Source organism: Nerophis lumbriciformis, linkage group LG03 (assembly GCF_033978685.3).
Source record: "Nerophis lumbriciformis linkage group LG03, RoL_Nlum_v2.1, whole genome shotgun sequence".
Lineage (NCBI taxonomy): Eukaryota > Metazoa > Chordata > Actinopteri > Syngnathiformes > Syngnathidae > Nerophis > Nerophis lumbriciformis.
This window is the reverse complement of record NC_084550.2, coordinates 26960844-26988499: the sequence shown is the minus strand read 5'-3', so window position 1 is coordinate 26988499 and position 27656 is coordinate 26960844. Positions and strand designations below refer to the sequence as shown.

The 27656-nt window shown below is 39.8% G+C and overlaps 1 protein-coding gene and 1 long non-coding RNA gene across 8 annotated transcripts in view; one reads left to right on the top strand and one right to left on the bottom strand.

The window, feature by feature from the left end:
• The window catches only part of LOC133582069 (uncharacterized), an 82389-nt gene extending 63153 nt beyond the window's left edge, over window positions 1-19236 (bottom strand). The window contains exons 1-2 of the long non-coding RNA XR_009812416.2: window positions 19169-19236; window positions 17149-17296 (exon numbers count right to left, since the gene is read on the bottom strand). This is a non-coding gene — a long non-coding RNA (uncharacterized lncRNA). The remainder of the gene's footprint in view (window positions 1-17148; window positions 17297-19168) is intronic.
• rnf220a (ring finger protein 220a) overlaps window positions 1-27656 on the top strand; it is a 482952-nt gene that overhangs the window by 240261 nt on the left and 215035 nt on the right. The window lies entirely within an intron of this gene.

Genomic DNA, 27656 nt, shown 5'->3' with positions numbered 1-27656 from the left:
TACATTAAAACATTCTTCTTCATACTGCATTAATATATGCTACTTTTAAACTTTCATGCAGAGAAGGAAATCACAACTAAAAAAAAAATCACTATTTTTTTCATACGGTGTTGATCTGGAAATGTTTGCCTCGGCATTTTGATGGTGTGGACGTGTGGCACCGAACGGAGATATTGACGTGCGGAGTGAGCCCTCTTTATTGTCTAGCGGGTGACTTTTCAAATGATGCTACATATTAGCAGTGTAGCCGAGTGTCCTGGGTTCACCTATACTGTGTACTTATCTAATAAAATAATAAACGGGAGACATTAGAGCAGGTTCGGTAGCCACCGCTTCTTTAATGTCAACATCACACACCTCCTTCCACAACCACACACATCCTACGTCACAGCCCTACGGCAACAACTCTGGAGGGACAAAACTGCATTAATTATTCCTCCATTTGTAACTTGTGACACCCTGAACTGTTTGTTACAGCAGTAATGCTACTTTTTATAGCAACGCTTTTGCCCCACACTTGACAAATTACGGTTGTCTGTTCGACATCTTACTTGAAGCCAAACCACCGCCAGACGATGCACCCGCTGCTGTTTTTTGGGGGAATTAATTATTCCTCCATTTGTTACCAGATTCGCACCTTCTTTCTCTTGTATTCGCACTCGCACCACTCCGCTAGCATCACAGCTAACGTTAGCCATGCTGCTACATCTCTGCTCGGGGAGGGCGTATACGTATGTGACGTATGTCGTGACAGTATGTGACGTGTGTAAGAAGGTGCGCTTGCTGTCTGTGAGAAGGAAAGACTGGAAAGAGGAGAGCCTGTAGTTTAATGCCTGCAGCAAAAAGCAACTGCGTGAGAACGTATACTCGATATCACGATATAGTCATTTTCTATATCGCACAGAGACAAACCTGCGATATATCGCGTATATCGATATATCGCCCAGCTCTACCCCAAACACACCTCAAAAGCGCTAAAGGAATGGTTAATTCAGGCTAGAATGAAGGTTTTTAGAATGGCCTTCCCAAAGTCCTGACTTTGGGACAATGCTGAAGAAACAAGTCTATGCCAGAAAAGCAAAACATATAGTTGAACTGCACCAATTTTGTCAAGAGGAGTGGTCAAAATTTCAAGCAGGAGCTAGTGTATGGCTACCAAAAGCGCCTTATTGCAGGTAAACTTGCCAAGGGACATGTAAGCAAATATTAACATTGCTGTATGTATACTTTTGGTTCTTTCATAAAAGAAGCAAACTTCATGAATGTTTTTTTGTGACCAACAAGTTTCAAGTTTCAAGTTCATTCACAATACCATATAACAATTACAATAGTAGTGAAATATCATCATTTAAAGATGTTGGTACGTGAAAGGGTCCCCCAAATAAGCTAGAAGAAGCTTTTGACAGGGGGTCCAGAGGACAGTATATACATGGAATGATGAAACATGGTAGCAAGCACAACAACAACAAAAAAAAAAACGCTATATGATTAACACAAGATAATAGTACTAAAGCAAGCATACACACACATACATACATACATTCATTCAACCATGCAAAACCCAACAGTAGTCTACCCCACATGAGGCATTAAATATAGGTGGTTAATAGGTAAGTTTTCAGTTTCTTTTTGAAGTTGGAGAATGGATACAGCATCTTGAGGCTCTCATTAAGCCGGTTCCAAATCTTTGGTCCCCTGCATACAACACTTCGAGCGGTACAATCCAGTAAACAATGTTTCCCTGATATCAGATCTAAGTTACGAGTGTTGTGGGCATGCTGGGGATGGTAGATAGGAACCAAGCTACAGAGCCTAAGATTCAGCCTGTAAATGACTTGATAGGTTAAACAAGCATTTTGATAAATATTGAACTCTGTCAGTCTTAAGAGATGATAATTATGGAATAGATGTCGAGTGGGGGCATTAAACTTGGATCATGACAGGGCTCGTATGATTTTCTTTTGCATGGATTCTAATTTGTGAAGGTAGGTGGGGAAGGTGTTACACCAGATGACATTACAGTAGTTTAGATGTGGTTCAAAGAGAGTTTTATATAGGGTGAGTAGAGCATAAAGAGGAAGATAATGACGAAGGTGAAAGTATGTGTTCCAATCACTCTATCACAAAAAAATAAGAGTTGTAGGAATGATTGGAAACTCAAGACAGCCATGACATTATGTCCTTCACAAGTGTACGTACACCTTTGACCACGACTGTATCTGCTTTCAGTGACAATGAGTTAAAAATAAAGCCGCCTAATTAAACGCCACATGACCACAGCTGTGTTCCGTTTTACATGTTTGTGGATTCCTTATGGAGCCAAAAGGTGTCTGCTCTACCCCGCAGCTCTTCTCGTGACCGTGAGGCCACCTTGTCCTCTAGTCACCAAACTGGGCTTTAATTCTTTAGGCTGGGCGACCAAATGGAAATAAAAAGTCCATTATGAGATGCCTGCGGCAGGGGCTTGTTGACCGGGTTTTATTACAGCAGGGGATGAGAGCGCTTGATGCCTTCATTTAGGGCCCAGAGCACCTAGAGTTGACAGCGCGCTGACAGTACGGGTCCCCGTGGCACTGCTAAACAAGACCGTGACAGAATGAGACACACTGTCTGGTTGTGTGTCCATTTTGTCGTCTGTGTGTGTGTTTGTGTGTCGAGCGGCGTCCTGGCTGTCCGTGCTGGCACCGTGAAGCACGCCTGTATAAATGCCCTCGTAAATCTGACAGCCAGACATATGTATGGGGGCCTCATTAAAATTTTATTACTAATCACTATGGATGGCTTGCCTAGCTACAAGCTGGCTGACGCCTCAGACACGCACGTTCTGGCGAATACTGTATGCAAACAGAAATGTATGCAACCCTAGTATTAAGACCCCCGGTTTTTTACATTCAAAGGTATTAAGAATAGCTGACAATCAGTGGTACCTCAACTTCCAGGTAATTTAAGATATGTCTCTTGGCTTTTTGTCGGGCTTAAAATTGCCAGCATAATTTAAGTTACGAACATTTTTGCCGTCGGTTGAAGTAGTATTTGTCCACAGATGTATTTGGGATTTAATCGATAATAGGTATTTTTGCTTTGGACAACGGGTAATAGTAAGTAAGTAAGTTTTCTCAGATAAAATCACAAAGCTCTGTACAAAACATAGGTGAAGTAAAACAACAATTCAATTTAAAACAACAGCGGCAACATCATAAAAAGGATACAAAGTGGATTAAACATGATAGTTAAAAGGTGCTTTAACTAAAAGCTTTACTAAAAAGAGAAGTTTTCAAAATGTTTCTTAAAAGTTTCAACAGAGTCAAGACCACCGTGGGACTGGTGCAAGTTGTTCCAGAGTCTGGGAGCTTTAGTCTGGAATGCCAGGTCTCCACGGGTTTTAAAACGAGAAGACCCTGGCCTGAAGACCGGAGGCTGCGCCCTGAAGAGTAGGTCAGTGATGTACTAAGGGGCCTCACCAATCTTAAACTCAATGCGGAATTTAACTGGAAGCCAATGAAGACAGCATAAAACGGGGGTGATATGGACTGTCCAAAGTCTGGCAGCCGCATTTTGTACAATCTGAAGTCTCTTTAGCGTTGACTTGTTGAAAAGAGTGAGGAGAGAATTGCAATAGTCAATGCGAGACGAAATTAACGTGTGAATGATTATTTCCAGATCCAATTTTGCCAACAAATTTCTCACTTTAGAAATATTTCTGAGATGATCAAAACAGTTTTTGGTCAGTTGACGACAGTGACCCTCTAAAGACACGGACTAATCCTACACAACCCCAAGGTTTCTGAGGCTGCTTTTAACAGATGCACTCAGAGCACCAAGAGAGTTCCTGATCAGGAGGATCTTTTTATCGGGAGCAATTATCAGAGTTTCCGTTCTGTTTGAATTTATCTGGAGGAAATTTGAGGACAACCAGTTTTTAATACAGGATAGGCACTCCAAAACTCAGATAAAAAGTGAAACTCTGAATCATTGAAGGAGCATAACAGTTGAATATCATCTGCATAGAAATGATAAGAAATATTATTGTCATGTCTGTGTGATCATGTTTTTGTTTTGGTCATGTTCGGTTTTGTTTTTGGACTTTTTGTGCACTTTTGTTTTGTCACCATAGCAACCATTAGTTTTCACCTGTCACGTCACGCACCTGTTTCACGTTTTGAGTCACGCACCTGTTTTCGTTAATCATGTCTATAGTATTTAAGTTCATTGTTTTCAGTTTGTCGTTCTGACGACATCCCGCATTTATACTCTCCACACACCCTTATGACCCTTGCTGCGCTTTTTCATGCCGTTTTTTCATCCAAGTAAGTTTTCTTTATTCATGCCATAGTTTGCAAGTTTTGTTTAATTGTTCATAGTTTCTGCCAATGTGCAAGTTCTATGTTTATAGTCTAGTTTTGTACCTCCGCCCCTGTGCGAGCCTTTTGTTTGATCCTTTTTTTTGTAGTTATAGTGTTTAAATAAATCATGTATTTACCTTCACACCACATCTGGTCCAATTCACTTGCACCTCGGGAGAACAAACCAAGCCATAGTCCTAGTCTTGACAATTATAAAAACTACTGATCAACCTCCCAACCGTCATTGCTTGCAACATAGCTGTATCTGGTCTGTACAACATATGTATTGTGCAATGTCCCTATCAAATAAACAAACAGCCCACAGCCAGAGATCGACACAATCCTGTCCTCCGACCACCTGAAACCAATGTGATGCACCGAAACAGAAAAACAAAACCATTAAAAACATGTCTTTTGTAGAAAACTTAGTGTGCGCCACTCCAAACCGGAATTTAGCTCCCGTGCCAAAACAACACAACATCCACATTGCGGATATTAATCCAGGAAAATATAGATAAGATGCCGAAAGGTCCGCTCAACGTGTTTTAGTTTGTTCTTTTTGACGTTGACGTCCGTTGCTGTCAACTCTGACCACTCCAGTGGTCTGTGTGCAAGATTAACAATAATGTCCTAGTTCCTATTGTTACATGACGGAAACGTATGTTTCCATGCACTAAATTAGTCTGATTCCTCAAATTATGTGGTTTCTTAAATTTTCACAACTACATGTGAAGTCCCCGTTTCCATGCTCTAGCTATAACGCAACTGTTGGCCATACCAGTTACTAAGCACACAAAAACATTACAAATAACTTGCATTCACGAAAATAGCCACATTTCAAAATGATCAAACTATTAACCATTAAACATATCCTGAAACTATCCACGATCATCGCGGATAAAAGCGGCCGAAATGAGTTTCCTCAGAAGGGTGGTTGGCATCTCCCTTAGAGATAGGGAGAGAAGTTCAGTCACCCGAGAGAGACTCGGAGTAGAGCCGTTGCTCCTTCGCTTGGAAAGGAGCCAGCTTAGGTGGTTCGGGCATCTCGTGCGGATGCCTCACGAGCGTCTGCCGAGGGAGGTCCTTGTTGCACGTCCCACTGGGAGGAGACCCCGCGGCAGGCCAAGGACCAGATAGGGGGAATTACATCTCCTCTCTGGCCTGGGAACGCTTCGGGATTCCCCAGGATCTGGGGGTCTCTGCTGGTGCTGTTGTCCCCGCGACTCGATTCCGGATAAGCGGTTGAAGATGGATGGATGGATGAAACTATCCAGCTATGTTTTTTTCCCCGGCTTATGCTGGTCCGGGGGTGGCAATCTCAGTAGGGAAGACTACCAGACACCCTGGTTTCTGGTCACCACTTCCGGGTCCACTGGGGGAAACACCAAGGCGTTCCGAGGGTTTTACGTAGTACGCAGTTTAGTCCACGCAGTACGAATGAAGGCGGGAAGCAAAGTGGTGAAGTAACTTTGGTATCGCCTGTGTTCCACGGGCAGTCTCTGCAAAGTTCATCAAAGTGTTGACAGACCTACAAAGGTCTACGATACGTATCTCAAGACCCTTGTATCTTATGTGGTAAGGTTATCAGCTGAGGTGTTGGAAGAGAAGGCGGGGGCATCATGTGAAGGGAACGCAGGCGGTGGATGGTTATACATGTGGAATGTTGCGCTCCTTACGCCGATAAACATGAGCCTTGGGTGACCTCTTCGCCTTAAGGCGTATCGCAAAAAGACAGCGGAAATCCGGCGAGTTGCAGCCAAACCAACGAAATGGTCGTTACTATTCCATGAAACTGGCCAAGGTAAGCTTCTCATAATCAGATAACTACCTAATCTGCTTTCTTTTCAGAAAATGTTAGAGAAAATTTAGGAATGAATGATTGAAGTTATCTAAAAGTGTTGGATTAGCTTCTTGTTCATGCAATAAATCTGTGTGCTCGCCCTGGTATGTACTTCAAACGTGCATTAGTGTGTGGTAATAGAGTAAATAAACACATCGTTTGAGAGGTCACAGAGGCAAAGGTGAAACAGTGGTTGCAATCGATACCCCGAGGGTGTGTGTGTGTTCTTGTATTTCTACCCTACTTGAGACATCAACAAGGAAAAGTACCTTCCATGTGAGGAGTTGTGAACAAGTTAGGACATAAATCATGGTCCCAATACAGAAAATCATTGCATCTAATAGAGAGCCGAATACTAGAGTCCGTGAACGTTGCTCCAAAGTCAGGATTTTTTTTGTTGATTTAATGTGCATACAAAAGGTAAACATTGACAGGTGCAAAGGCAGAGATATATGACAAATACACTATGCTACTAAGACTATAGTGGACATTAACAGTTAGCTTCTACAGCTGTGTTGCCCAAAGCGCGGCACAGGGGCCATCTGTGGTCCGTGACTCCTACAAAAAATAGAGATCTTGCAAAAATTCAGAAAAATAACTAAAAGCAGTCTTTTTCTCACACTGTCAACTTTTTTATTATAAAATTGGGAACAATTTCTCATATTCTTTCTGTTTCTGTAATATTTTCTCGTAAAATTATTACTTTTTATGTAAAAATATTACTTTTTAATGCAAAATGGTGACATTTGTCATAAAATTCAGACTTTTATGACAGTATTGCCAAATTTTTTGCTGTTTTAGTAAAATACTGGCATTTTTTGAGTAAAATTATGACTTTTGTCATCATTTTGCCAAGTAAAATTCCTATTACTATCATAATATTGCCAAAATTTTAATATTTTCTTATAAAATTGTAACTTCTGTCGAGTAAAACTTTTCTGATAAAATTTCTCATATTCTTTCTGTTTCTGTAATACTGCGATATTTTCTCGTAAAATTAGGACTTTTTAAATGTAAAAGTATTACTTTTTAATGCAAAATGGTGACATTTGTCATATAAAATTCTGACTTTTATCACAATATTGCCCATTTCTTTGTTGTTCTAGTAAAATAGTGACATTTTTTGAGTACAATTATGACTTTTGTCACCATTTTGCCAAGTAAAATTCCGATTATTATTATAATATTGCCAAAATTTGAATGTTTTCTTATAAAATTGTGACTTTTGTCGAGTACAATTACGACTATTTTCATAAAATTGCCAGAATTTTAAGCTTTTCTTGTAAAATTGCGACAGTTATTGAGTAAAATTCCAACTGTTATCATAACATTGCACAAATGTTCAGTTTTTCTTGTAAGATTTTGACTTGCGTTATCACAATATTGCCAATTTTTTTGAGTAAAATTATGACTGTTATCATCATTTTGCCTAGTAAAATTCCAAATATTATTATAATGTTGCCAAAATGTTAGTTTTCTTATAAAATTGTGACTTTTGTCGAGTAAAATACCATACATAAAATTGCCAAAATTTTCAGCTATTCTTGTAAAATTGCGACTGTTATTGAATAAAATTCCAACTTTTAGCATAACATTGCACAAATGTTCAGTTTTTCTTGTAAAATTTTGACGAAAATTACGACTTTTATTATAATACTGCCAAAATTCTATGTTTTTCTTGTGAAATTGTGACCTTTTTCTTGTGAAATTCCAACTCATTTTTCACAACAAGATTTTTTATATGTGCATAGTATGTATATATTATTAATGTTGTAAATACACTTCTTTATATATCTAGAAAGGCTGGTCCTAAAGAGGTAGGCATTTTTCTCAGGTCTCCAGAAGGTCAGAAATACATGAATGTGTGTGTGTGTGTGTGTGTGTGTGTGTGTGTGTGTGTGTGTGTGTGTGTGTGTGTGTGTGTGTGTGTGTGTGTGTGTGTGTGTGTTTGAGGGCAGGTGTAAGCACCCCTCCCTCCCTCTTGTGCTAACTCTGTTATTCCACTTGTTAGTTTGTGACACGCACACCTTGCTAATGCGCTGTAATGAGCATGCATAGAGGAAGCGTCTTTAAAAGCTCGCCAGGGGGGACTTGATCAGGAGCGTGTGTGTGTGAGTGTGTGTGTGTGTGTGTGTGTGTGTGTGTGTGTGTGTGTGTGCACATCTATAGGTCATTTAGTGCGTGTACGTCTGCATGTGTGACATTGGCATTGGTGCACTATGGGCGACCCTGTTCCAACGCCAAGGTGTCGGCCCTAATGTCATCATGTGAGGCCAGTGGGAGGTCAGGAAGCTGTACAGAGCGTCTTCACCTCAAAAAGACCTTAAAAAGAACTGAAGGTAATAGACATTTTTATGGTGATCACAGATTATGACCTGCATTTTGTTCAATTGAGTTCAAACATAGAGGGGGACTGCACTTTTTTGGAATTGTGCCTATCCTTCACAATCATGACAGAAAATTATTTTTTTGCATTCTAACTAGGGCTGGGCGATATGGTCTTTTTTTTTAATATCTCGATAATTTTAGGCCATGTCACGATACACCATATATATCTGGAAAACAACTTGCACTGAGCCTAGTCTATCAAATCCGCTACACCTCCCTGATACCGAAGTACATGTCAAACTACTTCCATAACGTAAATGACCGCCATAACCACAACACCAGAGGGAGTTCCACAAACCACGTTAAACCCAGATTCCGATCTAACAAAGGTCTAAACTCATTCTCCTTCTATGCCACATCAATATGGAATGCACTCCCAACAGGTGTAAAAGAAAGTGCATCTCTATCCTCTTTAAAAAAAAACACACTAAAAGAACACCTCCAGTCAACTTCAACTCTTAACTAACACCCCCCCTTCCACATCCCACCTCCCCGGATTGTAAATAATCAAATGTAAATAATCAAATGTATATACTTATTCTTATGCTTTCTGATCTCTCTCTCTATGTCCACTACATGCTGTACATATCCTACCAAGTCAGTCCTACACTGTTTCAATGTCAATTTCTCTGATGATGCAACTGTTGATGACTGAAGTGTTGATACCAACCAAACCTAACCCCCCCTCCACATCCCGGATTGTAATTAATGTAAATAATTCAATGTATATACTCTGATGTAGGGATGTCGATAATGGCTTTTTGCCGATATTCCGATATTGTCCAAATCTTTAATTACCGATACCGATATCAACCGATACCGATATCAACCGATATATACAGTCGTGGAATTAACACATTATTATGCCTAATTTGGACAACCAGGTATGGTGAAGATAAGGTACTTTTTTAAAAAATGTATAAAATAAAATAAGATAAATAAATTAAAAACATTTTCTTGACTAAAAAAGAAAGCAAAACAATATAAAAACAGTTACATAGAAACTAGTAATTAATAAAAATGAGTAAAATTAAGTGTTAAAGGTTAGTACTATTAGTGCAGTGGTTCTCAAATGGGGGTACGCGTACCCCTGGGGGTACTTGAAGGTATGCCAAGGGGTACGTGAGATTTTTTTTTTTTTAATATTCTAAAAATAGCAACAATTCAAAAATCCTTCATAAATATATTTATTGAATAATACTTCAACAAAATATGAATGTAAGTTCATAAACTGAACATCAAATCAAGTAGGCTATTCCATTCATTACAATGCAACAATGCAATATTCAGTGTTGACAGCTAGGTTTTTTGTGGACATGTTCCATAAATATTGATGTTAAAGATTTTTTTTTTAAAGAAATGTTTAGAATGAAGTTCATGAATCCAGATGGATCTCTATTACAATCCCCAAAGAGGGCACTTTAAGTTGATGATTACTTCTATGTGTAGAAATCTTTATTTATAATTTAATCACTTGTTTATTTTTCAACAAGTTTTTAGTTATTTTTATCTTTTTTTTCCAAATAGTTCAAGAAAGACCACTACAAATGAGCAATATTTTGCACTGTTATACAATTTAATAAATCAGAAACTGATGACATAGTGCTGTACTTTACTTCTTTATCTCTTTTTTTTCAACCAAAAATGCTTTGCTCTGATTAGGGGGTACTTGAATTAAAAAAATGTTCACAGGGGGTACATCACTGAAAAAAAGGTTGAGAACCACTGTATTAGTGGACCAGCAGCACGCACAAATATGTGTGCTTACGAACTGTATTCCTGCAGACTGTATTGATATATATTGATATATAATGTAGGAACCAGAATATTAATAACAGAAAGAAACAACCCTTTTGTGTGAATGAGTGTGAATGGGGGAGGGAGGTTTTTTGGGTTGGTGCACTAATTGTAAGTGTATCTTGTGTTTTTTATGTTGATTTAATAACAAATAATTAAAAAAAATTTTTTAGAAAAAAAACGATACCGATAATAAAAAAAACGATACCGATAATTTCCGATATTACATTTGAACACATTTATCGGCCGATAATATCGGCAGGCCGATATTATCGGACATCTCTACTCTGACGATTAACTTGTGTGATGACTGTTATATGATGATACTATATATTTGTACCATGAATCTATTTAAGTGGACCCCGACTTAAACAAGTTGAAAAACTTATCGGGGTGTTACCATTTAGTGGTCAATTGTACGGAATACGTACTTCACTGAGCAATCTACTAAAAAAAATGTCTCAATCAATCAATTAAAGCCTTGAATGAACACTTGATGCATATAATGACAGCAGTATGATGATTCTATGTGTCTACATTAAAACATTCTTCTTCATACTGCATTAATATATGCTACTTTTAAACTTTCATGCAGAGAAGGAAATCATAAGTAAAAGTGTATTTATGAAACAGTTATTAAGCAGTGGCACAAACATTCATGTCATTTCCAAAACATAAAGTGCAAGATTGTCAGAGACATTTTAAAACAAGCTATTAGTGCACTTTTGTGCATGATGTCACTAAGATGACATATCAAAACAACACTAAATTAAAGTGCACTTTTTGTACAGAACGCCACTACAATAGTTTAAAACAAATAAAGTGCACTTTTGTGCATGATGTCACACAACATATTTCAATAAGTGTCAAATAAAAATGAGCTGCATAATAGGAAATCAAATAGTGTATGTCCTTCGCTATGTGGTAGGTTCCTGCGGACGTTATCTCCTTCTGTTCTTGACTATTTGTTTCATACGGTGATGTGGAAATGGTTGCCTCGGCATTTTGTTGTTGTGGCACCGAACGGAGATGTTGACATGCGGAGTTTCAAGCACTCTTCATTCTCTAACAGGTGACTTTTCAGATGATGCTACAAATTAGCAGTAATGCTACTTTTTGTAGCAACGCTTTTGCCCCACACTTGACAAATTACGGTTGTCTGTTTGACATATTCCCACTTGAAGCCAAACCACCGCCAGACTATGGACCCCCTGCTGTTTTTCTTGGGAATTAATTCTTCCTTCATTTGTTACCAGATTCGCAACTTCTTTCTCTCGTATTACCACTCACACCACAGCTAACGTTACCCAAGTCGCTACCTCTCTGCTCCGCGAGGGCGTATACGTATGTGACGTATGTAAGAAGGTGCACTTGTTTTAAGTCTCTGTGAGAAGGAGAGACAACAAAGAGTGAGGAGAGCCTGTAGTGCAGGGGTGCTCACACTTTTTCTGCAGGCGAGCTACTTTTCAATTGATCAAGTCGTGGGGATCTACCACATTCATATGTATAATTTATATTTACTTATTTATGAAACATATGTTTTTGTTAACAAGTTAAAGGTGTTTAATGATAATACAAGTATGTTTAACACATATAGTTAATATTGTTAATAAATTAAAGGTGTTGAATGAAAATACAAGTATGTTTAATACATATAGTTAATATTGTTAACAAGTTAAAGGTGTTTAATGATGATACAAGCATGTTTAACACATATAGTTAATATTGTTAACAAGTTAAAGGTGTTTAATGATAATACAAGCATGTTTAACACATATTGTTAATATTGTTAACAAGTTAAAGATGTTTAATGATAATGCAAGCATGTTTAACACATATAGTTAATATTGTTAATAAATTAAAGGTGTTTAATGATAATACAAGAATGTTTAACACAGTTAATATTGTTAACAAGTTAAAGGTGTTTAAAGATAATACAAGCATGTTTAACACTTATAGTCAATATTGGTAATAAGTTAAAGGTGTTTAAAGATAATACAAGCATGTTTAACACATATAATTAATATTGTTAACAAGTTAAAGGTGTTTAAAGATAATACAAGCATGTTTAACACAGTTAATATTGTTAACAAGTTAAAGGTGTTTAAAGATAATACAAGCATGTTTAACACATATAGTTAATATTGTTAACAACTTAAAGGTGTTTAAAGACAATACAAGCATGTTTAACACATATAGTTAATATTGTTAACAAGTTAAAGGTGTTTAATGATAATACAAGCATGTTTAACACATATAGTTAATATTGTTAACAAGTTAAAGGTGTTTAAAGATAATACAAGCATGTTTAACACATAGTTAATATTGTTAACAAGTTAAAGGTGTTTAAAGATAATACAAGCATGTTTAACACATATAGTTAATATTGTTAACAACTTAAAGGTGTTTAAAGATAATACAAGCATGTTTAACACATATAGTTAATATTGTTAACAAGTTAAAGGTGTTTAAAGATAATACAAGCATGTTTAACACATATAGATTCCTTTCTTTCATGAAGACAAGAATATAAGTTGGTGTATTACCTGATTGTGATGACTTGCATTGATTGGAATCAGACAGTGGTGCTGATAAGTTCCGCATTTTCGAATGGAGGAGAAAAAAAGTCCTCCTTTCTGTCCAATACCACATGAAAGTGGTTGGTTTTTGGCATCTTATTTGTCCAGCTTCCGTACTCCTTTGTATACACTTTACAAGAAATACATTGTTGGCAAACTCCGTAGCTTGCTAGCTTGTGCACGCCAGCTTTCTGAGACTCTTATTTTGGTAGCGCAGGCAGGATGAAGAAGCGCTTTTATTGTGCAACTGTGCAGTCGGTCTTTGGAGTTTTGACGACAGGTACGGCGCCATAGTCTGTTGAAATAAAGTGTTTCTCGCCTTCCAGTCGGTAATTTTAATAAGCTGGCAGCAGCCAGCGTCATCTCAGAAGACCCTCGGGTGCCGTGAATGTCAATCAAGTGACGAAAGTGACGTCATAGTGAAGATTTATGATCGCTCATTTTTAGGACTATTTTTTTAATGCCTGGCTGGTGATCGACTGACACACCCTCCACGATCGACCGGTAGCTCGCGATCGACGTAATGAGCACCCCTGCTGTAGTGTAATGCCCGCAGCTGAAAGCAACTGCGTGAGAACGTATATTCCAATATCACCATATAGTCATTTTCTATATCGCACAGAGTCAAACCCGCGATATATTCAGTGTATTCCATATATCGCCCAGCCCTACTTTGGAGTTCACTTTCATTACGACTGACATGTGTATGAGGCTGTTTTCAATGAAAGCGATCTGCATGTGTTACAGAAGCAACAAATATGTTTTGACATCAATATCCCAGATTGTCCACTGATGACAAACCGGGCGTTGGAGTAGATATGTATTGGCCAGACGTGACCACTCTGCATGTCTGTCACCCTCTCTGAGTCGATAAACCTCTATTCTCCTCTTTTGCCTGATATGATTGCCGTCTTCACGAGCACTCAGGCCACTTTTTTCCTGGAGACGGCAGCTTTCAACTATTAGGGGAGAGAAAAGCCATTACTCGAGCCCGCGTTGGTGCATCTACTGTCTATCGACCAGACCACGGTGTGTGTTTTGGCCCGCTGAAGGCCACAGATGCTGCAGGGGCTATTAGGTGCCCATTGTTTGTTTTCAATGGCAATGAAAATGAAATTGGTCTCGTCGTGATCTTATTGCTGGTAACTCTACCTCCCTCTGTGACCCGGGGAAGGCAAAAAACCCGATCCTAATTTACTTATCCCACCGCAACGTTGCCTTTTCTAATGCTTTTTGAGGGACGAAAATATGGCGACATGCAATGAGGGTATAGAGGTTGTAGAAGCGTGACCTTGAGGAAAGCTGTGGCTACATCTTCAATAATGACATTTTTGTGGTCCCCTTTATTACAAACCCCGTTTTCATATGAGTTGGGAAATTGTGTTAGATGTAAATATAAACGGAATACAATGATTTGCAAATCCTTTTCAACCCATATTCAGTTGAATGCACTACAAAGACAACATATTTGATGTTCAAACTCATAAACTTTGTTTTTTTTTGCAAATAATAATTAACTTAGAATTTCATGGCTGCAACACGTGCCAAAGTAGTTGGGAAAGGGCATGTTCACCACTGTGTTACATGACCTTTCCTTTTAACAACACTCAGTAAACATTTGGGAACTGAGGAGACACATTTTTGAAGCTTCTCAGGTGGAATTCTTTCCCATTCTTGCTTGATGTACAGCTTAAGTTGTTCAACAGTCCGGGGGTCTCCGTTGTGCTATTTTAGGCTTCATAATGCGCCACACATTTTCAATGGGAGACAGGTCTGGACTACAGGCAGGCCAGTCTAGTACCCGCACTCTTTTACTATGAAGCCACGTTGATGTAACACATGGCTTGGCATTGTCTTGCTGAAATAAGCAGGGGCGTCCATGGTAACGTTGCTTGTGTTGCTCCAAAACCTGTATGTACCTTTCAGCATTAATGCCGCCTTCACAGATGTGTAAGTTACCCATGTCTTGGGCACTAATACACCCCCATACCATCACACATGCTGCCTTTTACACTTTGCGCCGATAACAATCCGGATGGTTCTTTTCCTCTTTGGTCCGGAGGACAAGACGTCCACAGTTTCCAAAAACAATTGGAAATGTGGACTCGTCAGACCACAGAACACTTTTCCACTTTCGTATCAGTCCATCTTAGATGAGCTCAGGCCCAGCGAAGCCGACGGCGTTTCTGGGTGTTGTTGATAAACGGTTTTCGCCTTGCATAGGAGAGTTTTAACTTGCACTTACAGATGTAGCGACCAACTGTAGTTACTGACAGTGGGTTTCTGAAGTGTTCCTGAGCCCATGTGGTGATATCCTTTACACACTTTCGTCGCTTGTTGATGCAGTACAGCCTGAGGGATCAAAGGTCACGGGCTTAGCTGCTTACGTGCAGTGATTTCTCCTGATTCTCTGAACCCTTTGATGATATTACGGAGCGTAGATGGTGAAATCCCTAAATTCCTTGCAATAGCTGGTTGAGAAAAGTTTTTCTTAAACTGTTCAACAATTTGCTCACGCATTTGCTGACAAAGTGGTGACCCTCGCCCCATCCTTGTTTGTGAATGACTGAGCATTTCATGGAATCTACTTTTATACTCAATCATGGCACCCACCTGTTCCCAAATTGCCTGTTCACCTGTGGGATGTTCCAAATAAGTGTTTGATGAGCATTCCTCAACTTTATCAGTATTTATTGCCACCTTTCCCAACTTCTTTGTCACGTGTCGCTGGCATCAAATTCTAAAGTTAATGATTATTTGCAAAAAAAAAAATGTTTATCAGTTTGAACATCAAATATGTTGTCTTTGTAGCATATTCAACTGAATATGGGTTGAAAATGATTTGCAAATCATTGTATTCCGTTTATATTTACATCTAACACAATTTACCAACTCATATGGAAACGGGGTTTGTAGAAAAGTATCGAACATTTTTTAGTAAAATATTGGTATCGGGACAACACTAGTAGCTACCGTATTTTTCGAACTAAAGAGCGCACCCACTAAATTTCAGAAGGAAAATAATATTTTTTCCATATATTATTCCATATTTATCCATATATATACCGTATTTTCCGCACCATAAGCCGCCCTGGGTTATAAGCCGCGCCTTCAATGAACGGCATATTTCAAAACTTTGTCCACCTATAAGCCGCCCCGTGTTATAAGCCGCATCTAACTGCGCTAAAGGAATGTCAAAAAAACAGTCAGATAGGTCAGTCAAACTTTAATAATATATTAAAAACCAGCGTGATGTGGGCGCGCATGGAGTCGTATATCAACATGGACGGAGCTGCGTGAAAAAAGCCACCCGGCCTCTTCGCGTAAACTTACCTTAACCACTCGCTCATCTTTTCTTCATCCATCCATCCCTTCGAGTTAGCTTTTATGATGACGCCGGCTGGAAAGGTCTCTTTTGGCAAGGTCTTCCTTTTGAATATCACCATGGGTGGAAGTTTCTGGCCATTAGCATGGCAAGCTAGAACCACAGTGAAGGATGACTTCTCATTCCCTGTGGTGCGAATATTCACCGTACGTGCTCCCGTTGTATCCACAGTGCGGTTCACAGGAATATCAAAAGTCAGTGGAACCTCGTCCATGTTGATAATGTTCTCTGGCCGGATCTTTTTTTCAGCTATCTTGTTTTTACAATATGCACGGAAAGTAGCCAGCTTTTCTTGAAAGTCTTTAGGCAGTTGCTGTGAAATAGTAGTCCGTGTGCGGATGGAGAGATTGCGTCTTTTCATGAACCGGAAACCTGTCGCTTAGTAGGAGCCATTTTGTGGTCTTTACAGATGTAAACACACAAAGGAAATGAAACGTAATATCCGCGCCCTTCTTCTTCTTCTACGCGGGCGGGTGGTTGCTTACAGTAGAAGAAGAAGCGCTTCCTGTTCTATGGGGGCGGGTGCTTACCTTGGCGGTTGCTTGCGTAGAAGAAGAAGCACTTCCTCTTCTACGGGGAAAAAAGATGGCGGCTGTTTACCGTAGTTGCGAGACCGAAACTTTATGAAAATGAATCTTAATATTAATCCATATATAAAGCGCACCGGGTTATAAGCCACACTGTCAGCTTTTGAGTAAATTTGTGGTTTTTAGGTGCGGTTAATAGTGCGGAAAATACGGTATATAAACTGCAGATATATTTGCTATGAAATTAGTTATTTACACAGAAACATTTTGTAAATGTTTATTTACATACCTTAATTGTTTCCAAACGGTGTCTATAATGCGACTGATCAAACGAAACAGAAGTCATGGTCATGGACCCCCTAGCTGCGGAAGCTAGCTCTCCAATCAGCTCAACAGACTCAATAAGTCCACGGCGACGTCTTGGTGAATTTACGAAACTGAAACAACACAAAAAGAATGCCGTTGTAAGTTAAATACATAAACACAAGACACTCGTAAACATGTTACTATATTAGTTAGCATCATTAAATTACGATAGCGCGTACAAATATGCATGAAAACACTCATCAGACATCACACAAGGGACGGTTTAGTAAGTACGAATTGTTTTAGTTATATTGTAAAACTTACAAACGTTGCTTGGAGTGACGAATGAGGAATCCATACGAGCAGAAACGCTATGACGAACAGAAGACGGAACGGCGCGTGTGCTTCCGGTTCAAAGCTTTAATTCACCCGGTGTGTGAACTCGTCCAAAAGATGGCACCGTAGCACACACAAAAACACACCATTTCAATGCATTTGCGTGTGCTTTTATGGAAACTATTTGCATTATGGCCGCCAGTGAAGAAAAATCCATAAATTAGCCGCACCGTGTTACAAGCCGCAGGGTTCAAGGCTTAGGGAAAAAAAGTAGTGGTACTTTTTTCCGAGTATTGCCAATGTCTTGATCCATTTCCCTAATAAAAGGGAACATACAACCGATACAACCTTCGTCATTTACTCATTCTGTTCAGAAGGTACATACTGTGTACCCTGCCCTAAGTCCGCTGGGATAGGTTCCAGCACTCCTTTGACCCTAATGAGAATAAGGGGGCGTACAAAATGGATGTTCTTTGATAACATAAAATGAATATTAATTTACTCAGGGCATTCAATGGATCGTGTTGCCTCTCTTAGGACAGTAGTTATGTTATAATAATAGATTTTATTTGTAAAAAGCACTTTCCATTGAGCAAACAACCTCAAAGTGCTACAGTGTATTAAAATATATATATATATATATATATATATATATATATATATATATATATATATATATATATATATATATATATACATATGATACAAATAAATAAAAATAAAAACTAGAACTAGCACGCATATATCTAAAAAAAAGTGTTTTTTTTTTTTTTTTAAAGAAGGGTTTTTAAGCCTTTTTTAAAAGCATCCCCAGTCTGTGGTGCCCTCAGGTGGTTAGGGAGAGCGTTCAACAGACTGGGAAGTCTCCCGTTGTTCGTAGCTTTGTCCTCGGAGGTTGGAGGACACCCACCTACAGTATCCAATTAATATGTAGCACACCATTGTTTTTAATGTTAAATTGTTTTACAGCACAAATACATGAGAATACCTCTCATTTGACATATAATTGGACCTCATTCTTTCTTTCTTCAGTTTATTTCGAACATGAACACACTTAAGGCATAATACGTCACACAATTTCATATCATTTCACTTTACATCATGTCTGAAAAGGAGTAGGAAGAAGCAAAGCTTGTTTAATCCTACCTCTTTCCCACTTCAGAGCGTTTACAAATATATACATTCATTTAATCACTTTTGTATAGTAAAAAGACATCCATGATTATTTTAGTTTTACTGAAATTCAGACCTTGGTTAGTTCCTTTAAACTTTAACATCGTCTTATAACAGATATGATCACGCTTATTTAATTAAATTATAATATGGCACATTATTATCTTACTATAATCCACACGTTTCAGTTTAAATAAAAAAGTGATACATTCCAGTTTAAATAAAAGTGACACATCATACTAATATATATACACATTCACGTTATATTGCCTTTGTTGAGCTTATTTACGACATTTTAGTGCTATTTTAAATTCACACTAGCAACTCAAGTATTGGGCCTGTTAGCATTAGCGTGTTAGCATCTACGTTTAGGACCGTTTGTGGCCGTTTTAAAACACATTTAAAGATCAGATATACACGGCGAAGCAACAAAAATATCTTCATAACAAGTTTTACACGTCGTGTTTGTTCATATTTAAGCACATTTCACTAACCTGCGACACAGTAAAGAGGAGACACATTTGGATATTTAAGGCAATGCATTCTTCTTCTCTGACGTGTCGAGCTGGTTTTAGTCAAGCAACATGTGACGCTAACTTGTGGTGAAACTATGAACTGCAGTTTAGTGACTTTCAACCTACAGTCGCGGTCAAAAGTGTACATACACTTGTAAAGAACATAATGTCATGGCTGTCTTGAGTTTCCAGTCATTTCTACAACTCTTTATTTTCTTGTGATGTAGTGATTGGAGCACATACTTGTTGGTCACATAAAACATTCATGAAGTTTGCTTCTTTTATGAATTTATTATGGGTCTACTGAAAATGTGAGCAAATGTGCTGGGTCAAAAGTATACATACAGCAATGTTAATATTTGCTTATATGTCCCTTGGCAAGTTTACCTGCAATAAGGCGCTTTTGGTAGCCATCCACAAGCTTCTGCTTGAATTTTTGACCACTTCTCTTGACAAAATTGGTGCAGTTCAGCTAAATGTGTTGGTTTTCCTGACATGGACTTGTTTCTTCAGCATTGCCCACACGTTTAAGTCAGGACTTTGGGAAGGCCATTCTAAAAACCTTCATTCTAGCCTGATTTGGCCATTCCTTTACCACTTTAAGGTCATTGTCCTGTTGGAACACCCAACTGCGCCCAAGACCCAACCTCCGGGCTGATGATTTTAGCTTGTCCTGAACAATTTGGAGGTAATCCTCCTTTTTCATTGTCCCATGCTCTGTAAAGCAGCAGTTCCATCGGCAGCAAAACAGGCCCAGAGCATAATACTACCACCACCATGTTTTACAGTAGGTGTGGTGTTCCTGGGATTAAAGGCCTCACCTTTTCTCCTCCAAACATATTGCTGGGTATTGTGGCCAAACAGCTCCATTTTTGTTTCATCTGACCACAGAACTTTCCTCCAGAAAGTCTTATCTTTGTCCATGTGATGTCAGATGAAACAAAAATGTAGCTGTTTGGCCACAATACCCAGCAATATGTTTGAAAAGGTGAGGCCTTTAGTCCCAGGAAAACCACACTTACCGTCAAGCATGGTGGTCCCGAAAATCCCGAATTTTTGACACTTAGAAAAAATTCTCTGTTGTTGACACTTAGAAAAAATCCCGACTTTTTGACGCTTAGAAAAAATTCTGTGTTGTTGAAATTTAGAAAAAATCCCGACTTTTTTAGACACTTGGAAAAAATCCAGACTTTTTGACATTTAGAAAAAAGCCAGATTTTTTGACACTTGGAAAAAAATCCCGATTTTTTGACACTTAAAAAAAATCCAGACTTTTTGACCAAAAAAAATCCAGACTTTTTGACACATAGAAAAATACCAGACTTTTTGACCAAAAAAAAATCCCGATTTTTTGACACTTGGAAAAAATCCTGACTTTTTGACACTTAGAAAAAATACCGTGTTTTTGACACTTAGAAACATTTCTGACTATTGAACACTTTGAAAAAATCCAGATTTTTTGACATGAAGAAAAAATCCAGATTTTTTGACATTTAGAAAAAAATCAAAATTTTTTGACACAGAATCCCCACTTTTTGACAAAAAAAAAATCCTGACTTCTTGACTCTTAGAAAAAATCCTGATTTTTTGACATTTAGAAAAAATCCCGATTTTTTGACATTTAGAAAAAATCCCGACTTTTTGACACTTAGAAAAAAATCCAGATTTTTTGACACTTGAAAAAAATCCCGATTTTTTGACACTTAAAAAAAATCCAGACATTTTGACCAAAAAAAATCCAGACTTTTTGACACTTAGAAAACACCCCGACTTTTTGACACTTAGAAAAAATCCCGACTTTTTGACACTTGGAAAAATTCCTGACTTTTTGACATTTAGAAAAAATCCAGATTTTATGACACCTAGAAAAAATCCCGACTTTTTAACATTTAGAAGAAATCCAGACTTTTTGACCAAAAGAAATCCCGATTTTTTGACATTTAGAAAAAATCCCGACTTTTTGACACTTAGAAAAAAATACCGTGTTTTTGACACTTAGAAAAATTTCTGACTATTCAACACTTTGAAAAAAATCCAGATTTTTTGACATTAAGAAAAAATCCAGATTTTTTGACATTTAGAAAAAAATCCAAATTTTTTGACACAGAAAATCCCCACTTTTTGACAAAAAAATTCCTGACTTCTTGACTTTTAGAAAAAATCCAGATTTTTTGACATTTAGAAAAAATCCAGATTTTTTGACATTTAGAAAAAATCCCGACTTTTTGACACTTAGAAAACACCCCGACTTTTTGACACTTAGAAAAAATCCCGACTTTTTGACACATGGAAAAATTCCTGACTTTTTGACATTTCGAAAAAAATCCCGATTTTTTGACACTTAGAAAAAATCCAGATTTTTTGATATTTAGAAAAAATCCAGATTTTTTGATATTTAGAAAAAATCCAGATTTTTTGATATTTAGAAAAAATCCAGATTTTTTGATATTTAGAAAAAATCCAGATTTTTTTGACATTTCGAAAAAATCCAAACTTTTTGACTTTTAGAAAAAATCCCAACTTTTTGACAGTTAGAAAAAACACTGTGTTTTTGAACACTTAGGAAAAAAATCCAGAATTTTTGACATTTAGTAAAAATCCAGATTTTTTTGATATTTAGAAAATATCCAGATTTTTTGACACAGCAATCCCCACTTTTTGACAAAAAAAATCCTGATTTATTGACTCTTATAAAAAAATCCCAATTTTTTGACATTTAGAAAAAAATCCTGACTTTTTGACACTAAGAAAAAATCCCGATTTTTTGACACTTAGAAAAAATCCAGACTTTTTGACAGTTAGAAAAAATCCAGACTTTTTGACCCTTAGAAAAAATACCGTGTTTTTGACACTTAGAAAAATTTCCGACTTTTGAACACTTGGAAAAAAATGCAGATTTTTTGACATTTAGAAAAAATCCCGACTTTTTAACACTTAGAAAAAATCCCAACTTTTTGACACTTAGAAAAATTTCCGACTTTTGGACACTTGGAAAAAATCCAGACTTTTTGAAAGAAAAAATCCCGGCTTTTTGCTGCCAATGGAACTGGTGCTTTACAGAGAGTAAATGGGACAATGAAAAAGGAGGATTAGCTCCAAATTGTTCAGGACAAGCTAAAATCATCAGCCCGGAGGTTGGGTCTTGGGCGCAGTTGGGTGTTCCAACAGGACAATGACCCCAAACACACCTCAAAAATGGTAAAGGAATGGCTAAATCAGGCTAGAATGAAGGTTTTAGAATGGCCTTCACAAAGTCCTGACTTAAACGTGTGGACAATGCTGAAGAAACAAGTCCATGTCAAAAAAAAAAACACATTTAGCTGAACTGCACCAATTTTGTCAAGAGGAGTGGTCAAAAATTCAAGCAGAAGCTTGTGGATGGCTACCAAAAGCGCCTTATTGCAGTGAAACTTGCCAAGGGACATGTAAGCAAATATTAACATTGCTGTATGTATACTTTTGACCCTTCATGAATGTATTTTTGTGACCAATCACTCTATCACAAAAAAATAAGAGTTGTAGAATTGATTGTAAACTCAAGACAGCCATGACATGATGTTCTTTACAAGTGTATGTACACTTTTGACCAGGACTGTAAGGCCAAGAGCATGAACTGACGGACGGGAGGCGAAACGTCTTCTAAGATAACCAAAGCCCTGAGAATAGAATGACCTAGAAGAATGCAAACATCCTTTGACATAAACATAAACACATTATTTGTAATGAATGTATTTGTGTATGATTCTCATTGTTCCAATCAAATTGGCTGAATTTTCACGAGTAAGTGGTCAAATACAGGGTTTTCTCTCTCACTACCGTCCGGATATCCTACGACTTGACAAAGTTCTTCTTGAAAGCCTATTTTATCCTATCTAATCATACCATTAAACATCTCAACGCTACCATTTTGAACTCATACCTTGCTAAAACACAAATTACTCTTAACTTGCTCAACTCTGATCGGTCCACTTTCAGCCCAGCTTGTAGGCCAAAGCCCAGGAGGGAAAGTTGATCTGCCCGCAGCGACCACTCGGCCCTCTCATCTGCCCTTCACACACACCAGCACACCCGCACGCACACACATGTGCTGACTTGCCCTCGCCTCTGCCCCTTGCACACCCGCGGTAATGATGTCTGTTGACCTCCAACACAAAAGCCGCCCTGACAGATTAGTTTACAAGTGGCCCAGGGACTCTGGGTTTCGAATCCAAACTCCTAGGATTCCCCGCATTGATTACGAGCCTTTTGTTTTTCTGCCCGTCTAAAGTGCTCAAATAATCACGTCCTCAAACAAATAAGGATAGAAAAGTACTGAATTCAATCTCTGTACATTTTTACTATGATTTGCTTGAGCAAAAACAATAATAATAATATAACCCAGCAGGCACAAGACATTAAAACAACATTGAGAACTTGATGAATCAGGTCCTGACATCGAACAACTCAAACACAACTGCGGAGGTCTTGCTCGGACCACCAAGAACGGACATGACAGGCTTGACGGTTTTGTGATTTGGTTTATTTTGCAATAAACTTATCGCTCTGCTTTTCAGCAATCGCCTCTCATGACGGTCTCGCTCTTCGGGTTGCTTTTCAGCCGTCCGCTCTCGTCTCTGTCTACGTTTCCGTCTCGCTCGTGCTCGTGTATTCTCTTCACCATCAACCACTCCATTTTTTTCAACGTGTCCAAACTCTCCAACCATTTCCTTCCCGGCTGCTGCCCTTTTATAGAGTGACAGGTGATCAGTCAAACGAGCCCCAGCTGGGCCATCTACACACCCCGCCTCGCTGCAGGTCCGCAGGCCACGCCTCCTCACAATAACATCGGAACATGTCGTTTTTGTTGACATTTTATCAATGTTGGGTTGTGACGTTGATTTGACCATTGAATTTTGGATTGATTGATTGATTGATTAAAACTTTTATTAGTAGATTGCACAGTACAGTACATATTCCGTACAATTTACCACTAAATGGTAACACACGAATACGTTTTTTGAACTTGTTTAAGTCGGGGTCCACGTAAATCAATTCATGGTAATTAATGGATATTAAAGAATATCAAACAAGCTGAAATATACCTACCAATGAGGCATGGTGATGCAATATGTACATGCAGCTAGCCTATATAGCATGTTAGCATCGATTAGCTTGCGGTCATGCACTGACCAAATATGCCTGATTAGCACTCTGACAAGTCATTAACGTCAACAAAACCCACCTTTTTGCATTCCCGCACAGCATAAAACGTTTGGTGGACAAAATGAGACGAAGAAGGAGTGGAGGATTTTAAATGTAAACAAACAGTCCGCACTATGGTGAGTTCAAGAACCGCCGAAATTAGTAGGACAAAACAGATGTTCCCCAAATAGTGTCTAGAGTGAAGCATACACACAAACATGTTACACAGTGGTAGTTCTAACAGTTGGGAAGGTTTGTGTAAATGTATTTTCCCCCTACATCTTTTTCCATTTTCCAATCCTTTTTTTAGAAACGCTCCAGGCAGCCACTAGGGCGGCGCTAAAGATCGAGAGCCGCGGGTTGCTGAACCCCGGTCTAACAAATAAAAAGTTAAAGTACCAATGATAGTCACACACACACACTAGGTGTGGCAAAATTATCCTCTGCATTTGACCCATCACCCTTGATCACCCCCTGGGAGGTGAGGGGAGCAGTGAGCAGCAGCGGTGGCCACGCCTGGGAATAATTTTTGGTGATTTAACCCCCAATTCCAACCCTTGATGCTGAGTGCCAAGCAGGGAGGTAATGGCTCCCATTTTTATAGTCTTTGGTATGACTCGGCCGGGGTTGGAACTCACGACCTACCCATCTCAGGGAGGACACTCTAACCCAGACCTGGGCAAATTAAGGCCCGGGGGCCACATGCTAAGCTTTTCAATCTGGCCCGCCGGACATTCCCAAATAATTTGCGCCTTATCATGCAAAATAATCTGCGCTTTTGCGTGATATACTAGTTACTGTGGTAATCTAATTAGATACTATGGTCATCTAATTAGTTACTATGTTCATCTGATTAACTACTATGGTAATCGCATTAGTTACTATGGTCATCGAATTAGTTACTATGGTAATGTAAGTCACAGCAGCTCAGACGAGGCACTAAGCAGTGTGGGTGGGGAGTGTTTCCACAGAGTGTTTCCAGAGCCTGAAATGTGGGTGTCAGGGACAGACGTGGAAGGAGATTTTCACAACAAAGTTCTAAATCTTAGTGATGTATCAGATTGTCGGTGGGTTTTTTGTTTACCCTTCGCGTTCATATGTCACTGTTTGTTGCATTTTTGTTGCGTTTCGCTTGATTGTAAAATATGTGGATGGAGAGGGGAGTTGACAATCATATGTTGTCAAAATTCGGTGTTTTATCCTTCATCGTTAATATTGTAAATCCCACATTCTTTATTTTCATGTACATTCTGGGTGTCTCATTCAGTAAATAAATGTAAAACTCCATTCCGTTTTTTTAAGGCGGTCTGTCATAATGCAGCATCGCGTGGACATCGGGGGCGGTACCTCTGGATTGGCAGACCGGGATGGTGGTTCCTCTCTTTAAGAAGGGGAATCGGAGGGTGTGTTCTAACTATCGTGGGATCACACTCCTCAGCCTTCCCGGTAAGGTCTATTCAGGTGTACTGGAGAGGAGGCTACGCCGGATAGTCGAACCTCGGATTCAGGAGGAACAGTGTGGTTTTCGTCCTGGTCGTGGAACTGTGGACCAGCTCTATACTCTCGGCAGGGTCCTTGAGGGTGCATGGGAGTTTGCCCAACCAGTCTACATGTGCTTTGTGGACTTGGAGAAGGCATTCGACCGTGTCCCTCGGGAAATCCTGTGGGGAGTGCTCAGAGAGTATGGGGTATCGGACTGTCTGATTTTGGCGGTCCGCTCCCTGTATGATCAGTGTCAGAGCTTGGTCCGCATTGCCGGCAGTAAGTCGGACACGTTTCCAGTGAGGGTTGGACTCCGCCAAGGCTGCCCTTTGTCACCGATTCTGTTCATAACTTTTATGGACAGAATTTCTAGGCGCAGTCAAGGCGTTGAGGGGATCCGGTTTAGTGGCTGCAGGATTAGGTCTCTGCTTTTTGCAGATGATGTGGTCCTGATGGCTTCATCAGGCCAGGATCTTCAGCTCTCGCTGGATCGGTTCGCAGCCGAGTGTGAAGCGACTGGGATGAGAATCAGCACCTCCAAGTCCGAGTCCATGGTTCTTGCCCGGAAAAGGGTGGAGTGCCATCTCCGGGTTGGGGAGGAGACCCTGCCCCAAGTGGAGGAGTTCAAGTACCTCGGAGTCTTGTTCATGAGTGAGGGAAGAGTGGATCGTGAGATCGACAGGCGGATCGGTGCGGCATCTTCAGTAATGCGGACGCTGTATCGAACCGTTGTGGTGGAGAAGGAGCTGAGCCGAAAGGCAAAGCTCTCAATTTACCGGTCGATCTACGTTCCCATCCTCACCTATGGTCATGAGCTTTGGGTTATGACCGAAAGGACAAGATCACGGGTACAAGCGGTCGAAATGAGTTTCCTCCGCCGGGTGGAGGGGCTCTCCCTTAGAGATAGGGTGAGAAGCTCTGTCATCCGGGGGGGAGCTCAAAGTAAAGCCGCTGCTCCTCCACATCGAGAGGAGCCAGATGAGGTGGTTCGGGCATCTGGTCAGGATGCCACCCGATTGCCTCCCTCGGGAGGTGTTTAGGGCACGTCCGATTGGTAGGAGGCCACGGGGAAGACCCAGGACTGGCCTGGGAACGCCTCGGGATCCCCCGGGAGGAGCTGGACGAAGTGGCTGGGGAGAGGGAAGTCTGGGCTTCCCTGCTTAGGCTGCTGCCCCCGCGACCCGACCTCGGATAAGCGGAAGAAGATGGATGGATGGATGGATGGATGGTCTGTCATAATGTTTTTAGTATTCATCCATCCATCCATTTACTACCGCTTGTCCCTTTTTTGGGTCGCGGGGGGTGCTGGAGCCTATCTCAGCTGTATTCGGGCAGAAGGTGGGGAACACCCTGGACAAGTCGCCACCTCATCGCAGGGCCATTCAATCAGACATTATTGTGAGGTTTTGTATTATCCATCCATCCATCCATCTTCTTCCGCTTATCCGAGGTCGGGTCGCGGGGGCAGCAGCCTAAGCAGGGAAGCCCAGACTTCCCTCTCCCCAGCCACTTCGTCCAGCTCCTCCCGGGGGATCCCGAGGCGTTCCCGAGGCGTTCCCAGGCCAGCCGGGAGACATAGTCTTCCCAACGTGTCCTGGGTCTTCCCCGTGGCCTCCTACCGGTTGGACGTGCCCTAAACACCTCCTGAGAGAGGCGATCGGGTGGCATCCTAACCAGATGCCGGAAACACCTCATCTGGCTCCTCTCGATGTGGAGGAGCAGCGGCTTTACTTTGAGCTCCCCCCGGATGACAGAGCTTCTCACCCTATCTCTAAGGGAGAGCCCCGCCACCCGGCGGAGGAAA